Genomic DNA, 18,974 nt, shown 5'->3' with positions numbered 1-18,974 from the left:
ATAAATCTGGAAGTACCTCCACCTGCTTATGAGCCAAAAATTGGTTGAAATATTGGACTGCCCCATCATGGATTTCTTTCGAAGACTTTAGCCATCTACCATCAGGTAATCTCATTTCCTCAACCTGCATTTTGGACCGAGCATTACAAGCCCGGAAAAAACTTATGCTGGCTTCACCTTTCTCAAGCCAAGAAAGTTTAGCTCGTTGTCGTAATCGAGTTTCTTCCCGTCCCAGCCAAGTGTTTAGTTCAATTTTTGCTACCAAGTAATCTTGCTCATCATTCTCATTAAAACCATCATGTATTTTTTCCTCGAACTTCACCACTCTATCTTCCAAGTGCCTAATATTTAGTGTCGTAGCCCCAAAAACCTCCCTATTCCATCCACACAAAATACTTTTAAGTCTTTTCAATTTTTTTTCCAATCGAGCCATCCCACTCTCCTCTATCCCCTTCTCCCAAGCATTTGCCATACATGCCATGAAAGCCTCATGATTGACCCACATTTGATGGAATTTAAAAGGAGGAAAACCATACGGTGTTGAGGAATTTTTTAACCAAATCACCATTGGAGAGTGATCTGAAGTACTCCTAGCTAAATATTCTAGGTGAGCCTCAAGAAACACTGAAAGCACCTCGACACTAATTAGAGCCCTGTCTAAGCAAGCCCAACTCCGCGAAGCTCTTTCGTGACCATTGCACCATGAAAAATGATTACCAGAATACCTCATTTTAGATAAGCCAGCAAAGTCAATAAAAGAATTAAAATCCTCCATTGCTAAACACTGTCGAGGTCTACCACCTCTACGTTCCAAATCATTTCTTATGATGTTAAAGTCTCCCAATACAAGCCATGGAATAGACCCCCTTACCCCATTAGAAAAGGATTGCCATAAATTCCTACGCTCCACCACCTGGGTACATTTAGCATAGATGAAAGAAATACACAGTCTCTTACTTTGCATCTCTGTAACCACAGTAATTAGTTGATTTGTCGCCTCCACCAAATCTACCTTTACCCCCTGGGCCCATAGAATCCACAATTTCCCCCCTTGCAATTCATTTGATAAACAAGCCTCAAACTGCATCTTTTGTTTAAAACTCTCCATGTGTCTTTATGTTAGGAAAGGGTCTGCCACAACAACAATCCCAGGTCTATGCTTATTAATCAATTTATTCATCATTCTCTTAGAAGTTCCCATCCCCTGTATGCTCCAAAAAAGAATGGACTTTATCATAAATTAAGTCTCGAGGGCTTACTCTTAGCCCTTATGGAACTCCTCAAACCCCTTCCTCCTTTGTGTCTAATTACGTTCTTAGAATTAGACATAATTGCCTTAGATTTACCAATATTCTTCACACCTTTTGCAATTTCAGAATCAGAAAAAAATTATTGAGGCATCCCCACACACCTCGTCCTCAAACTCTTCCACCTCCTCCACAGTCACCAACTTTCCTGCAAGTTGAGTCTCTTCAACCACTTCTAAAGAGCCAAAAGGATCTAAATTCGTTTGAGTCACATATACCCCATTAGCACATATACCCCATCAGTACACATTTCCCCTCCTTCACCATATGCAATTCGGTTTGCTGTATTATTGTCCACAGCATCCAATAAATCAACGTCAACTTGAGCTCCAGGTTGTTGAAGTTCACAACATACTCGTCCAGGCTCTCTCTTCCTTCCTCTACACACATTTCCTCTACATTGGCTTCATTTTCATCTGTGTGCATCTGGTTCTCCTTGGTAGTTATTTTTTCCCTTGTTTCCTCCCTAGTATCCTCATTTTTATTCAAAACTCCCTCCTCTAGACCACCCACTTCATCTTGATTGCTTGTTTCAGCCTTGTCTTGCTCCCCACACCCAACTGGTTTTCCTGCTTCTTTTCTAACCCTTGCTTTCTTCTCTCGTCCTCCATCTCCTTGGAGCCTCTTTTCCATCTTCCTGCCTCCATTCCATTTGCATGTAGAGTCATTATGGCTTTGCATTCAACAACGACAACAATACGCAGGAAGAGTTTCATACACCACTTTCTGCAACCGGCTAGAGACTTGATGAGGGATTCCTATCCAGAACATACCCTTGCTCCATCCGTTCAAGTTGCACACCGCGTACTGTTGTCCCGACAGATATACTGACCCAGTGGCATCTTTATATTCCGTAGAAAAGCTTCATGATAAAAGTTTGGCGGGAGACCTAGTAGTGCGATCCAAACTGGTACCAAATGGGGCTCTTTTTCTTCATCAAACTCAAGGTACCATTGGAAAATCCGATAAGACACTCCTTCTACATCACAAGTTTCTCTTGAGAAAGCTTTGACAAAATCAAATTCATTTGAAAATCGAACGAACACAAACCTGGCCTTTGACATTGCACACACCACCGATTGTGAATCCAAGCCCCACCGACTTCTAATAAAAGCTCTAATAATATCAAGAGATGGCCGCTATCTCATAAACTTCATAACCAGTGAGAACTTAAACGGTTGTGCAGACCGTTCTATTTCCTCCTTCCTGAAAGACACATATGGCAGCCCATCGAGTACCTTCTAAGGTCTCAAAGGTATTTCAACTTCTGGAATCGGCTGAGGACTCTGGGTCACCATGTCTGCAAACGTCTTGTGTCTTCCTGATGACGCCGAGGCATCGTGATGGAGTGGCTGTCATGTTTCACACAAGTCAATCCAACCCTAGCAGAGCAAAAAAATTCACCCTGCCACGTCACCCTAGCGCAAAAAAATATTCTTTAAAGCATTACACTCCTTGTAAACAAGAGGAAGATGAGGTTCTTCCCATAGAAATAATTCTCAAACTACATCCTCCAATACCTGAAATTTGTGCCGCCAAATTTGTTGATTTCAAGCACTTAATACTATATCTAATATTATTCTTACAATTTTTGTTTACCAGTCTTGCATCAATCAACATATCTTTATTATCTTGTAAACGTTGCAGAATTCATGCAATGCTTATTGGAAATAATATTAAATCAAGAATTTAACTTGATTATTATCCTAACCCGATTTTCATAATGATTAAGATATACCTTATTTCATCTCTATTTAATTTTTCAATAAATAGAGATTCGTGTTTGTATTCAATCACAATTGAAAATAATAAACATGTAGCATTTGAAGTCTCTCTTCCTCAATCTTTTTCCTATTTCAAGTTTTTTATATTTTATAATTTTTGTTATGGTATTAGAGCCTTTGGCTAAGACCATGCTCGATCTTGTGGAGTATTAAATTTCTTCAATCCTTTCACTGGCATCACCTCTCGCACAGAGATTTCATTACCGTTTAACCATATTCATCTCAAATCCATGCCTTTTGGGCAACTTTGTTTACCATGAGTTTTTTCATTTGATTCCTTGTTAGCCCAATTGTTTGAAATCCTAGACCCATTTCTAGCCCCCTTTTTTTTTTTTTTTCGGTCCACTAGTTGACTAAGGCTATATCTAGCCCACTATTGGTTTAGTATTTCGGCTTATTGTTATCGTTTTATTGGCTTTAGCCCATTACCAATAGATTGTCGGCCATAATTCTAGGTTTGATGTTTCAACTGCTAGTGACTTCATTACCATAACCCTTTTTATCATCTCAATCAATCAATAAACACGAATGTTATATATTCTGACCCTAGCTCTCTGATGATGAAGCAATTGTAGGCGTGATTGTGTGATGTACTGTCTCCTTATACATGCACCAGCTTCAATTGGCTTCTTTGTTGCGTGTAAAGAATCTCCCCAACCCATAATCTATTAAAGAAAGGAATGCAGCAAGACAAAGATCTAATCGTACTTTTTTTCTACAGACTATGAATTGATCAAGAAAAAGAAGAAGAACACCTTATTATTAGTTTACAATTTTGCCTTAATAATTTCTCGACAACTGATAATTTCTCGACTACATTTAATGTTTGAACTTGATATGCAACAGATGCATATGCAATGGGAGGCATCTAGGCACTTGGAGGAAGCTCGGCAAAGGCAGTTGGAGGAAGCTAAGCAACTTGAGAAACTTATGAAGAGGTGGAAATCTAAGATGAAAGCGAAAATACTTGAGTGGAAAGATAGACTGCTGCCGCTTAAAGAATTTAGAAAGGAGATGATAGACCACATAGACCGAAAGTTTACAGAGGAAGAAAACCGGATCATGTCCGTGGCAAAAGAAAATATTTTTCGCCTCAAAAAGCACGATATCTCGTAGTGAACACAAATAAACTAGACGGCAGGCCCAATGCTGAGAGCTGGGCGGCACAGTAGCCCGACTCTTTCCTTAAAAAGGGATCACGTACATGTGCTACCACCCGAACCAAGGCGAAGAAGCATCAGAGCTTTTATTACCTGAGAAACTTTGTATCGACTGATCTAGCCATTCACTGAAAACGACTAGCAATTGACCCTTTCCTGATAACATTCACATTCAATCAAAAATATTCTTGAAATGGAAACTGTTGATATGGAGAAGAGCATGACAGATAGCATGAAAAATATGGATGCTGAGAGTGTAGCAGGCTGATTTATCTCCGTCTCACTGACAGCCATAGGATTGATTATAGTGCATATTTCACTCATTGTAATTTTCTATTGTAATTTGTTAAGTCTTACCTTGTTTAGAATACACAATTGTCTATTACCATGTATAGCTATAGTTTATACAGTCTTCGTACACAATCTTTGAATATAAATACAATACTACTCTCATAGTGGAAGTGTGGTGAGATTTCTCAATCATCGACTTGTGTTGATTTTCTTCTTGGTATAAGAGAAATCATACTGTGAGGAGGGCTATTTTTTTTTCTTCTGCGAACATGTCTTCAGTATCATTGAACATTGGAAATTTTTTCACTCTCAGACTCAAGTCTGAAAATTATCCTCTCTGGCATGAGCAAGTCCTTTCTCTAGCACGAAGTCAAGAACTGGTGGCCTATCTTACGGGAGAAGTCCTTATCCCTGAAATTGTACTTCCACCTCTAGAGGGTTCAAACCATCAATCTGTTCCTAACCCAGACTTTGTAAGATGGAAGATTGCTGATCGACTACTTAGAGGCTAGATCATTGGCACCATATCTAAAGAGGCTCTTGGGATTGTCATTGGAGGGCTCTTAAAGAAGCCTATGCTCAATCTTCTCAAGAGCGACAGTTTCAACTTACACAGCAACTCAATCACATGAAGAAAGATTCTGGTATGCCCCTAAATGACTACTTATGTAAATTCCAAGGTATGTGTGATAGTCTATCTGCTATTGGCTTCCCTATTGATGACAAAACTAAAGTATTCTCTCTGTTAAATGGCTTGGGAGCAAGGTATGAACCTTTTACCACCTCTATGCTTAAACCTCCTATGCCAAGTTATGCATAAGTAGTGCCTTTATTGCAAAGCTGTTAAACCAGAATTAGTTTGTACTCCCCTGAGTCAGCAGCCTACACTGCCTTTTATGGTCAGAAAAATAACTCAAAGTTCACCAACAAGGGATCTCGACAATCAGGTAGTTTCTCATTAAAAGGTAAAGGTTTCTCTCCTGTTAATCAAGCAACTATGAAGCCAATTAATCAAGGTTCTCCAAATGTGTCAACTAATTCTACCTGTGAGTCTCATCGTGATCTTCTATGTCAAATTTGTGACAAACGAGGCCACACTGCAATTCATTGTTGGCATAGATTTAACCACTCAATTCAACCTGACAAGTTGCCAAAAACATTTGCAGCTGTCAACATTGACTCAAAAACTAGCTCTAATGAATGGATTTCTAATACAGGAGCTTCTGCTCACATGACTTCTCATGAAGGTATTTTACACAACTTAAAACCTTATGTTGGTTTAGATAATGTGTTAATTGGCAATGTAGATTTTCTAAAAATTACACACATTGGAGACGCTACCATTGGGACAGGATCTTCAAAGCTCACTTTAATTAATGTTCTATTGGTCCTTGATTTAAAGAAAAATTTGTTATCTATTGGACAATTGACCATTGATTACCTAGTAAACTGTGAGTTTTCTAATCAGAATTTTATGGTCAAGGATCGAGTGACACAAAGGGTGCTAATGAAGGGACTCAAGCAGGATAATCTCTACACCATTCAGGCTTCACTAGTTGCTTTCTTTTCAACAAGGTTTCGACCAGTAACAAGGGACCCATGGCATCAAAGGCTCGGGTATCCTCAAGCAGCTGTTGTTACAAATCTGCAAAGCAATGGTTTTATTAAAGTATTGTTCAATAAGTTAGAAAATAAAGTTTGTGAGAGTTGTTAGCTAGGGAAGATGTCTAAGCTTCCTTTTGCTGCTTCAGTGTCTAGTACATTTGCTCCTTTTGATAAACTTCATATTGACTTGTGGGGACCTACTCCTGTTCATTCCATGAATAAATTTCATTATTATGCTGCCATTGTGGATGATTTTACTAAGTTCATTTGGCTTATTCCCTTAAAGCAGAAATTATATTTCTTTACTCAGTCACTACAAAAAAAATTAGTAGATTGGGCTCTTTTTATTTCTTGCAACACTAATATAGTCGGAAGTAGCTAACATTTTCATTTCAGCCGAAATCTTGTGGCTAATTGCGGAAAAAGCCTGAATTAAAGACTTTGTCCGCGAGTTTTGGTCGCCGGAAATCGTTTTCGTTGTAATAACTTATTACAGCGTCAAAGGTTTGCCATAACTTCGCTGGCCGTTGTAAAACACTTATTACCGCGACTTCTAGTCGTTGTATTAACGCTTCTAAATCCCCTTCTTAGTTTCATCTTCGTCCTTTCCGTCCCTCTCCCCTCTCCCTCTCTCTCCCTCCCTCCTCTCTCTCTCTCTCTCTCTCTCTCTCTCTCTCTCTCTCACTCTCTAAGGATTTTACATTCTCACAGGATTTCCGATCGTTGCCACCGATGCCGTCGTCTCGCCGCCATCTTCTCGTCGACGTCGGTCAGTTTCTCAAACTTTATGAATCATGCTCTCTCTCTCTCTCTCTCTCTCTCTCTAACTCTGGCTCGGATTCGCTAAGGTTACTCTCTCTCTATATGCGAGCTTACAACTTTCCGATTTGTGTAGTTTTTTTCTTAGATGTTTATTCTTTTTCTTTGTTTTTGAGTAGTCCGATTTTCGTTCGATTACAATTTGTTTTGTAATTCAAGGGTAGATGCAGAACATGAGATTAAACTGTCTGTAAACTTTTCTATAGAAATAGTTACTTTTGTTTTGATTTTCTCCTTGATGTATATTGACATACCTAGACCAAATACTTTCAGCATTCCTCTGTTTGCGGGCTTCAAAATTTTGTAGAAACGGCCATAAATAGCTGGAAAAGTTCGATGTCTCCCAACTCCATTGGTGGATTTGAGTTCTGTAGAAAATACAAGAAATTACTGGTTTTTCTGAAGCCTGGCTAGCTTATATCTCCAAGGGAACATGAAAGAACCTCTCCAAGGGTTAGCTTATTTAAAAATATATTTAGGTTGGATGGTTGTTTTATTTTAATGTTGCTCGAGAGCATGTTAACTATGTTGTTCAGTGTTTTGTATCCGATTGTATGTTTACACATTTTCATCATATGACCCTTTTGTGTTCTTTTTTTACATTTTTTTTTGTTTTCTCAAATATCATTATGATATCATTCGTCATAATTTTCAATCATAAAAAACAGAACTCGTAACATTAGAAGCTTAGCTTCTTCCAGTGGAGCTGAATCATTCATTCCTTGGTGTATTAGGCAAGCAGAGTCCATGAGGAGTTTTTCCTCCCAGGAGAAGTGATTATAGAACCGGGAAACATAATAGATCAACTTTATATCATATGTAATGGTGAAGTGGTTTGAACTTCTTTCTAATGATTTCATCTCCATTATGTCTGTCTTTTTAATTGTTTTGTGTACTTGCATTCAGCATCTGTATGGAATATATATGGCATTTAGAGAATATGACTGACTCAAAATAGTTTAGCATTTTTTATTTTATGAAAAAGTGCGAATTTTTAAAGCTATAAGCTCATAAATTAATGCGAATTTTTAAAGCTATAAGCTCATAAATTAAGGGAAGCATTTTTATAGAGTAACAAGATGTTGACTAGAAGCCATCCACAATAGTTATGATGGAAGAAGGATATCTTGAATATCCATACCGGTGTTGATACAACTTTTATGACAAGTTTTTAGCTTATGCAGTTATGCAGTTTGTGCTTATTAACTGTTAATCTCCTCCCAAGTTTTGAATGTATTAGTAGAAGTACTTATTAACCATGTCTATTAGATAATTTTGGGAACACTCTTACTTGAAGCCATCAAGAACGGGCACGATCAAGTAGCTTCTTTACTCGTTAAGGCAGGGGCAACACTTGTGGTTGATCTATGGCTCCACTGATTTTTTTTCTATTTTTTTTAATTGATAGGTTACTGGGTTTTAGCTTGTGAATTTGGCCATTGTTGAATTTCGTGGCTTAATTAATTGTGTTTGAATTTTGTAAAATTCATGCTTAGGTTTCGTTGACTCGCTACTGTTTTTGAAGAAAGATTTTTTTCAATTTTTTGCAATCTTAGATGTGCTCATGTTTGTATCTGCTTCTTTCTTTTTTTTTTTTTTTTTTTTTTTTTTTTTTTCTTTTTTTTTCTTTTTTTTCTTTTTTAAGTATCCTCTTTGCCTTTAAATGTTGACCAAGTACTTTAAGGAAATGGTGTGTTGGATTCAGATACAATAACAAGATTTATGATAAGAATCATTTTCCTTAAAGTGAGAATATTCATTTTTGCTTCTATGTGATCCTATTCCTTACTTTTAAGGTTTTGTGTTGATGGGCTACTTGGAAGGGGAATATCATGAGATTTCTTATATGCATTGCTTCTTCCTGCGTTTCTGGTTGTGATTTCCCCTTTTTGTAAATGATTTGATCATTTCTCTTTCTTTTGTCACTTCCACTCATTAATGCTTAAATTTTGTTTCTCCTTTCTCATATTTCTGTAGATACCCAGTTATAATCAATACCACTGGTGTTTAGTGTTGAGAATTTAACTAAAGATTTTGAAAATTTGGTCTTTTCAGGGGAATTAGGTGATTGTGCTGCTGTTTGCCGTCTGAGGACATCTACAAAATGAAGTAATTTACACATTCTCTTTAGATTTTATCAAAAGTTGTTAATGATTTTATTTCTTGAAATATCTACTACAAAAAAAAAAAAAAAAAAAAAAAAAAAATTAGAAGATTGGGCTCTTTTTATTTCTTGCAAGACTAATATCGCTGGAAACAGCTAATATTCTATTGTTTGGCAAAAGAAATTTGGCAGACAAGGAAACACACTGTCTGCACTGTGCAGACTTTTACAATCTATGATCAAAAGCTAGCTAACTAAACATTACTCAATATGTATGGTCAAGGTGATTTCCAGACGACTACCTACCCAAACTCAATAGTCCCAAGGAAAAGAAAAACAAATTCTTATACACCAGCTGCAAATTTGAAGCCTTCGGTTCATCTTATACTGATTAGAATTGATAAAGCTAGGCTATTCATGACCAACCCTTGGAGTAATGAAATTAATAAACAATAAATTAAAAAACATGAGCTGGAGATCGTCAAACAGAATAATGCAAGACACTGGGAGTGACAAGTTATAGGAATGATAAGCATTCCCACAGCTCTCCAGCTTTCCTTTATCGGGGCATTTTGAATATAGAGTACTTTGTGATCATTGTGAATGCATGATTTACTAGAAATATCATAATGTGTAACTTAACCTTACCACTTATATAATGTTACCCTTGTTATTGTGTCTATGGTTCTAATATTATTATCAATATATCAGGGGATTTCAACTGTAGGATATTGTAGATATAGACAAGCTATTCCCGTAGGTTCAAGAGGGCGATTAGATCTTAATGCCAACTATGGAATTAGAAAAGCTTTCATCCCGCAGGTATGGATCTGTACAGTAATCTTGTTCTCAGATGAGATCTTCTTTTTGCTTATACTTATAGTTGGTCTGAATACCCATGAATTACAGCACATTGATGCGCTTTTATAATGATACTTTTTATGGACTTCTTGCATCTAAAAGTTGAGAATGATGTATAGAAAAAGAGGTACACTTGACCATCATTTTCTGAATTTTATAACAGCTAGTGTTGATTACCCTCGCAATCTTTACTAATAACTTACTTTTCCTTGTTTATTTATTTAAAACATGTTGGCTGATAGCCCTTCATTTTGCAGACAAGGCTTTTTTATTTTTATTTTATATTTCCTTTTTTGGGTCTTGGCTGGGGAAGTTGGTATTGGGTCGTGCCTGACCTCTTAATGTTCATTCTCTTTTTTTTTTTTTTTTTTGATAAAAATGTTCATTCTCTAAATTGCTATGCTAGAAGTTCATTCTGTATATACATTGTCCTCCTTCAGCTGGTTTTGTTAGAACTCTAGTATTTCCTTTTTTTCTGTTTTGTGAACCTTTTTGGTTTTTAATTTGTGCTCTTTGAGTGGAGCTTTAAACAATCTGTGTAAAGAATCTGCACATAATTAGACTGTTTCTATGACTAGAAGGAGATTTCTGAAGAGTATCTGTTGGTTGGTTAAAATTTCTTTGCTATGATTATGTTTTGTGCTGTGTCTATTTTAGTTTGTCTTGATTTTATAAAAATATGCCTTTGACATCTTAGTAATTTTGTTAAGACCGTACCTTTGTATCTTGAAAGTTTTTCTGACTCTTTTACATCGTTCTTTAATTAGCTTGCAGTTTCGTTCAAAAGACAACATGTAGGATAAGTGTGTAATAAAAAAGGATGTTACTGAAGTATTACATTGTTCTTTCACTCCACTTCTTCTCAAATTCAATCTTGCTAATGTTATTATTTGTCTTGTGCAATTGATTGGAAATACCCCAAAGGTATATCTCAACCATATTGTAGATGGCTGTGTAGCTCGAATTGCTGCCAAACTTGAGTTGATGGATCCCTGTTCTGGTGTTAAAGACAGGCATATCATGTTATTGTTTTGTATTGCTTGTCTTTTGCAAAATACTAAAGTGATCTAGCAACTAAAGGATACTAACTCATTTGTGTAAAAACATATTTGACTGTAGTTTGTGGTCATAGTCGTGCAATGCTTATGGGCCTTTTGCTTTTCTTAATGACAATTGCAAACTTCAACAGTAATGCTTCTTGTTTACAGATTTTATAAATTTCAAAAATTAATAAGAGTTCAAAGTTTGTTTTATTAAAAAATTTACTGTTGGCCAAGAAAAATTTTATTTGTTGAGAATGAAATCCATAAGATTTTAATTAATTCTCGAGTGCTTGTAAGAAAAAGACCCATATTTTATTTGTTATGAAGAAGGAAAAGAAGTTCATTTGATATTAGTGGGTAAAAATCAATATAGTTTTTTTTAAAATAATAATAAAAAAAATTTGAAAACAAAAATTGTAAAAAAATTATGAATAGGGGTCACCAGGATTATTTGGGGCCATTTTTTTACTTTTTGCGGCGACTAAATGTCGCCAAAAATAGAAAAATACTTCTATAGCTGGAAAAAATCTATCTTAGCTTAAAATTTGTAGTGACCTCCAGGTAGCTATTTTTAGCCGGAAATAAGTATTTGTGGCGAAAATTACACTATTCTGGCGACCTATGTTCGCAAGGAAAAAAACTTATTTCTTGTAGTGGTTTTTTTATTTTTAATTTTTTTTACATTTTTTAATATATTTAAATATTTTTAAAAAATAAAAAAATACACTAATACATTTAAAATTATTTCTTTAATAACTATGTAAAAAAAAAAAAAAAAATACTTGCCAAGCGGCACACTTGAGCAGTACTGCTTAGGCGGCACACTAGTTGTATGCTTTAGGAAAATGATATTCCACCGAGAATCTCTACCGAGTCTCTTCCTATTGGTTTTTTTTTTTGTTTGTTTTTTATTTAAACATCAAGAAGTAATTTTAATAAATTTATAATTTTTTAAAAAAACTTTAAAATAATTAAAAAAAAAACATTTTAAAAAATTTTTGGTTTAGTGGAGGGTTTCGGTGAGTGTAGGCAGCACCCTTTTTTTATGTCTCTACTGTTGTAAACCGGGCTGGCAATAATTGAGGATATATTTGAGGATTATTTCTTGGAAAATGATAGTATGAATTCTAAATATCCTATCAAATATATCCACTCATATATTTTTTACTTTTATTTTTTAAATGATTAATAAGAAAGTAACTATTAATGATTTTAAATTATTTTTATTTTTTTTCTTAATGATTAATGATGTTTAAAAAATATTTAAAGAAAAAAATAATAATTAAAAAAATTCATTTACACTAATGTACATATTTAAGATATACATTTAAAGATGAAATAATTAGATGATTTTAGATGAAAGTTGACTAAATTATTGTTAGAATATTATTTTTTAATATTATTATTATTTTGAGATTTGAAAAAGTTGAATTGTTTATTATGTTTTTTGATGAAATTTGAAAAAGTTATAATGATGAGATGAGTTGGGAGATGAATTGAAACCGTCCACAACTCATCTCAACTCATCTTATCATTATAATTTTTTCAAATCTCTATACAAAATAAAATAAATAATTCAACTTTTTCAAATATTAAATTAAAATAATATTAAAAAAATATTATAATAATATTTTATTTAATTTTTAATTATAATCTGACCTAATATTCCCTCTATGTGAAAGTTAACGAGGCTTATTATACACCCTAGCATTGTAATTATCCCATTTACAGGCCCAATGAATGTCACCTTTGAAAGAATTAACGTGGGGACCTAAGAGCATTTTCAATGGATTTTTCATTTTATCTTTTAAAATACATCATTAAAATCTATTTTTTTTATTTTATATACTGACTTTTACAATATGTCATACATCAACTTATCTATTTTTTTCTATATCATTTAAATATTCTTTTTTGATATTTTTTTATTTATTTCAAATATTTCCTCCAACTACCATTAAATTTGTAATATCTTCATATCTTTTGATATTTACATTATCTCTCCATATATAATATTATATAATTCTATCATATTTCAAAATTAATCCAAAATTAGTTTGAAAAGGCGAAACGGATGTTGGGGGCATTTCAAAATTATGGAATGTTCTCGACATGAGTGGATTGTATGCATGATGCCACTAGTTGCACTAGTGGCTAAAGACTTTGCAAAAGGCCATAAGCTTTATGGGAGAGAGAAAGTAGTGGGGAAAGTCTAAAGGAGAGAGAAAATAATTAAAAATATTTTAGATGTGTGAATAGTATTCTCTATATTTAGAGGATTACTATAGCAAAATGTAAAATAAAGATGAAAATACAAAATCCATTGGAAGGTACTTTTGACCAATTTTCTTTATATTTTACAAAAAACTCTATTTTACAAGAACTATTGGGAGTGCTCTAATTGTTGGACTTGAGGGTTACTTTCAAACGACATCACTCGGCATGTGGGATCTACTCAATAAATTGTAGGGTATGAGAAAATCTTATGTGAGGCCCTTTTTATATTTAAAATTTAATTAAATAAGTCTATTTTAACTTTTTACATTATGTTTTGTTTTTGAAAAATCATAATTCCTATCAATGCTATCGTTTTGTAAAGCATATATAATTCCCAATTAAGATTTTAACTATTATTGTCACCAGAAGGAAGTATTCGTCCCTCGCAGGTTCGACTAAGGCCTAAAATCCAAATGTTATAGGCCCACCAAATGGCAAAGAAATAGAGGGTCCAGACCAACATAAGGAGAGGGGATAGTTTTCACACAAGCATGCATCTAACCAGATAATTTGCAGGGAACCACACTACATTAAATGCCTTGAATGGCCATAGGCAAGGATCCCTGTGGGAGATCTTGCCAAGAGCATTAAATGCGACGACATGTTGCCAAGAGCAGGAGTGGACACCTTAGGTACAAAGAGAACAGTGACCCCATCAGAAAATGGGCTATAAAAGCCTTGACACAAATACAATTCAGGTTCATGTTTTATCACAATCTCTCTCTCTCTCTCTCTCTCTCTCTCTCTCTCTCTAGCAAAGCTAACTTAGGCATCAAATGTGTTAGTACTCTCGGCCACCAAATTTCCTTAATACAGGTAAGATGTGAAAACTATCGATGTGCGAAACATGTCCTTAACAGTTGGTGCTATCTATGGGATCTCAATTGATCAATGTGCTTTTTGTACTTTTGAAGCTACAAAATCCCAAGCAACCACGATCAGGAATCCACCTTGAACAGAAGAGTGAAGGTTTACATAAATGGAAGAGTAAGCTCCTCCTCCACCTCCCGAGCTCATCGAGCGAGTGGTGGAGACTACAGATGAGCGAAACCTGAAACAAGGTAAGGCCGAAGAACTCCTGGAGCTAATTACATTAGATGAAGCTTGCCCTAAAAGGAAAGTAAGAATAAGAACTAGGATGAAGCGTGAGGTGAGATCACGGTTGAAGCAAATGCTGATTGAGCATAAGGACATTTTCACTGTAGTCATGAAGACATGCTCAGAATTGAAAGGGACATGATTGACCATTGTTTGAGTGTGAACCCAAACACCAAGAAATTCTGGCGTAAGCGGAGAAGCTTCAACACCAAAACGTTTATGGCCATAGTAGAGGAAGTTAGCCACCTACTCATTGCGGGGTTTATCAGGAAGGCTCACTACCGAGACTAGCTCTCTAATGTGGTTTTGGTCAAGAATGTGAATGACAAGTAAGGATGTGTGTTGATTTTATTGACTTGAACAAAGCAAAGACAACTTTCCCTTACCACAAATCGACTTGATCGTTGACTCGATCGTCGGACACAAAATCCTAAGCTTCGTGGATGCCTACTCCAGGTATAACGAGATTCGCATGGCCCAGGCGATGAAGAAGAAACAACATTCATAATGAATTGAGGATTGTAGTGCAGCGGATGATGCCCTTCAAAGTAAAAAACACTGGAGCAACCTATTAGAGGCTAGTGAATTGGGTGTTTAAATAACAGATTGGACAAAACATGATACTCTACATGGATGACTTGCTCATGAAAAACAAAAAGTCAGAGCAGCACACTACCGATTTGGTAGAGACATTTACGATCATGCAAAAGTACAAGGTGAAGCTTAACCCAATGAAATACACCTTTGAAGTGGAGTCGGGCAAGTTTCTTGGCTTTATGGTTTCAAAAAGGATAGTCGAGGCTAATCTAGAGAAGACTCAAGCCATCGTCAACATTTAGTCCACCAAAAATCTCAATGAGGTTCAGAAGCAAGCAAAAAGGATTGCGGCACTTAACAGGTTTGTTTCACCGTCATCAGACAAGTGCCTATCGTTTCTCTAAGTGCTACATAAAGTATACGACTGAAACAAGGAGTACAATATATCATTCACTTGACTCAAAGAATACCTCTCTAATCCTCTCCTCCTGAGCCAAACTGTGTATGGGCAAACTCTCTACCTATATCTATCCGTCACACTAGAGGCTGTCTTGGCAACATTAGTGTGGGAGGAGAGCGGAACTCAAAGGCCGGTTTACTAAACTAGTCGTGCATTGAAAGGAGCCATAATTAGATACTCGCCTATGGAGTAGCTGGTAGGGTTCGCGTTAGTAGTAGCTGGCTTCCACTTGACATCTTACTTTCAAGCTCACCAAATAAGAGTGCTGACCGAAGCCCCGCTCAAGAAAGTGCTGTAATGAGTAGACACATCTAGGAGTTGGTCAATTGGCCAATCGAGCTAAGCGAGTTCGACATTGGCTTCATTCCTCGAATTGCCATCAAGGGGCAAGCACTTGCCAATTTTATTGCAATGATGGTTAGCCCCCACGAGGATATACTTGACCAATCGACCAAAGTTCCTTGGCAAGTCTATGTAAATGGCAAGTCCAACAGTTCAAGCGGGGGAGTAGGAGTGTACATAGTGTCGGACTCCGACAAGGAAATCTATTACTTGGTGAGACTCGAATTCAAGACCACCAACAACAACATCGAATACGAAGCCCTACTGGTTGTCCTTGGCATAGTGTGGATGCTAGGAGCAGCAGAAGTCGAGGTGAACACAGACTCCCAAGTGGTAGGGAACCAAGTCAAAGGAGAATACGTGGCGACAAGTGAAAGGCTCCAACTCTATTTATGGCCAGAATGGGAGGAGCACGACTACTTCTGGAATATTCCATCAAACATATTCCCAGAAGGACGATTGGAAGGTAGATAAGTTAACGCGAGCAGCATAAAAAATGGTTGATACAAAGTGGTAGGAGCCCTTGACATTGGACTCGAAGTCTCGAAATTGTGAATGAGACTAGAGTGGGCATATGCAATACCAAAGTTCCTAACCACAGGGTAATATCGATTGAGAAAGAATAGGCAAGGAAAGTAAGGAATAAAGTAGCCAAATTCACTCTCTTGGATGAGACCTTGTACAAATAGGGTCTCTCCTTGCTCCGACTAAGGTGCATATCACCAGATGAAGCTCAACACATGATGGCAAAGATCCGTTAAGGGTTGTGTAGAAACTACTCAAGTGGGAGAGCCTTGGTTAGAAAGGTCCTGAGAGCAAGTTACTACTAGTCTCATGCTCTTAGAGATGCAGAACAGTCCATCAAAAAATGTGCAAAGTGTCAATAGTATGCATCAAATTTGCATAACCCACTAGAAGACTTGACGTCGATCATATCCCTGTGTTCCTTTGTGCAGTGGGGTAGACATTGTGGGATCCATGCCACTTGGCAAAGGAGGCATAAAGTTCATCGTAGTGGCAGTGGACAACTTCACGAAGTGGGTAGAGGCAAAGCCCCGGTCAACAATAAGAGTCACCAATGTCACCAAGTTCTTGTGGAAGACTGTCGTGTGCAAGTTTGGTATCCCCCCAACCATCATCACCGACAATGGGTGACAGTTTGACTCTGAACTTGTTCTCAAGCTCCCTCTTGTATAAGCCTAGGTATTACTATGCTATAAATGAGTATTATCAATAAAAATTGGAGTACTAGTGTCCTCCTTTCTTAAAAAAAAAATAAAAATAAATAAAGAACTTGTTTGTGTATAAACTGTTTGACACCACAGATCACTTACTGATCATTGTATGCTTTAGTTTTCTCATCATTAATCTTATATTTCATCCTCCAAAACTAGTCACAACACATGATGCATGCTCATGTTCTAGAGAAAGAAATATTTGTTGGGAGAAATCTAAACAACGACTTGGAATAACCAAATCAATTACCAAACAATGGAAATAATTCTCGCCCACTTTGTGTGAATCTGTTAGGAAGTAATTTAATAGAGAATAATCTAAAATAAAATCACACACACACAAAGAGCCAAGAATTTTTACATGGAAAACCCTTGAATGCAAAGGGAAAAGCCATGGGACCTAGTCCAGTTAAATCTTCCACTATCAACAATGATTTTTATGCAAATTTTCTCTCTCGATAACGCTAGAGGCATACAATCAACAATGATCTCAAGAAAAACACTTTCTTGGCAACCAAACAGTGTGAAAGAAGAGATTTCACCAAAGAGATGTGTTACTGTTCATGATCTCTAACACTATATATATTACTCCAAATATGATCTTCACCGTTAAGATTATAGATCATTGAGTTGTGAACGTGCCTACAAAATTTCAGCCCAATTGGACCACAGACAACTCCGATCCAAGCGTTTGATTGAAACTGGACGAACTCTTCTGTTTTTGGCCGTCTCTTCCTCTCCCAAATCTCTCATACGTTTTTTCTCTCTTTTTTTTTTCACACACTCTCTTATGCTAATAACAGCAACACTTAGGTTTTAATAAACCTAATTAAACTGGGCCTAAACCCTCTCTCCATGTGGGCTTAATAGACCCACATGGGCCATCCTCCATATAGGAGGGAACCCACACAACAAATCTCCCCCTTCCCGACTACGTGGGGGGACTCACCACACCTGCTTTAACTCTGCATATTTCAAGTTTTTGCATAGGTAGTGGTTTTGCCTTTATATCTGATTCATTCTCATCAGTATGGATTTTTTCAATCTGTAACAACTTCATATCCAATGCATTATGAATCTAGTGATACCTTACATCAATATGCTTGGATCTTGAATGAAAGGTTGAGTTCTTACTGAGATGGATGGCACTTTGATTGTCACAATAGAGAGTATACTTCTCTTGTTTCTGACCTAGTTCTTCTAAGAACTTCTTCATCCATATCAACTCTTTGCTTGCTTCAGTTATGGCAATATATTCAGCTTCAGTGGTAGACAAAGCAGCACATTTCTGTAGTTTGGATTGCCATGACACAGCTCCCCTTGAATCAGTAATCAAATACCCTGAAGTGGACTTTCTAGAATCAATGTCACTAACCATATCTATATCCGTAAACCCTTCAAGTATAGGTTTACCATTTCCAAAGCACAAACACACATTGGAAGTACCTCTAAGGTATCTCAAAATCTACTTAATTGCATTGGTCAGAGGTGTTCTTCTTGTAGCCTTACTCTTATATAACTGACTCAAATTTCTTATATCATTGTCTAGGCACCTGCTTTAGACCATATAGACTTTTCGTTAGCTGACACACACAATCTTCTTTGCCTTTCACCCTGAAACCCTCTAGTTGCTCCATATAAATCTCTTCCTCTAAATCAACATGTAGGAAGGCAATTTTCACATCCATCTGTTCAATTTCTAAGTCTAGAATAGCTGTTAAACCAAGAACCACACGGATGGAGGACAACTTCACATCCATCAAAGTGGATACCTTTTTGTTAACTAAATCCCCTAACAACAAGTCTAGTTTTGTATCATGGCCGGGAAGTGTGTTCATCTTGCTTCAATCTATAAACCCACTTTTTCTTCAAAGCTCTTTTGCCTTTGGACAACTCTACTAGTTCAAAAGTGTGATTGTCATGCAATGATTGCACCTCATCTTGCATGGCATCAACCCACTCTGCCTTATGTTCGTCTTCCATGACTTATGCATAACACTAAGGCTCTCCCCCGTCAGTCATTAACACATACTCGGCTGTAGATGTTGGTC

General features: G+C 36.4%; 1 long non-coding RNA gene across 1 annotated transcript; it reads left to right on the top strand.

The window, feature by feature from the left end:
- Window positions 1-6,755: 6,755 nt before the first annotated feature.
- On the top strand, window positions 6,756-11,098 carry LOC122310809. Its single transcript, XR_006242689.1, has 4 exons — window positions 6,756-6,916; window positions 9,022-9,075; window positions 9,782-9,892; window positions 10,856-11,098. It is a non-coding gene; the product is annotated as an uncharacterized LOC122310809 (long non-coding RNA).
- Window positions 11,099-18,974: the final 7,876 nt, after the last annotated feature.

Source organism: Carya illinoinensis, chromosome 5 (assembly GCF_018687715.1).
Source record: "Carya illinoinensis cultivar Pawnee chromosome 5, C.illinoinensisPawnee_v1, whole genome shotgun sequence".
NCBI classification, from domain to species: domain Eukaryota; kingdom Viridiplantae; phylum Streptophyta; class Magnoliopsida; order Fagales; family Juglandaceae; genus Carya; species Carya illinoinensis.
Note: the sequence above shows the minus strand (reverse complement) of the source record. Positions and strands in the feature narration are given on the sequence as shown.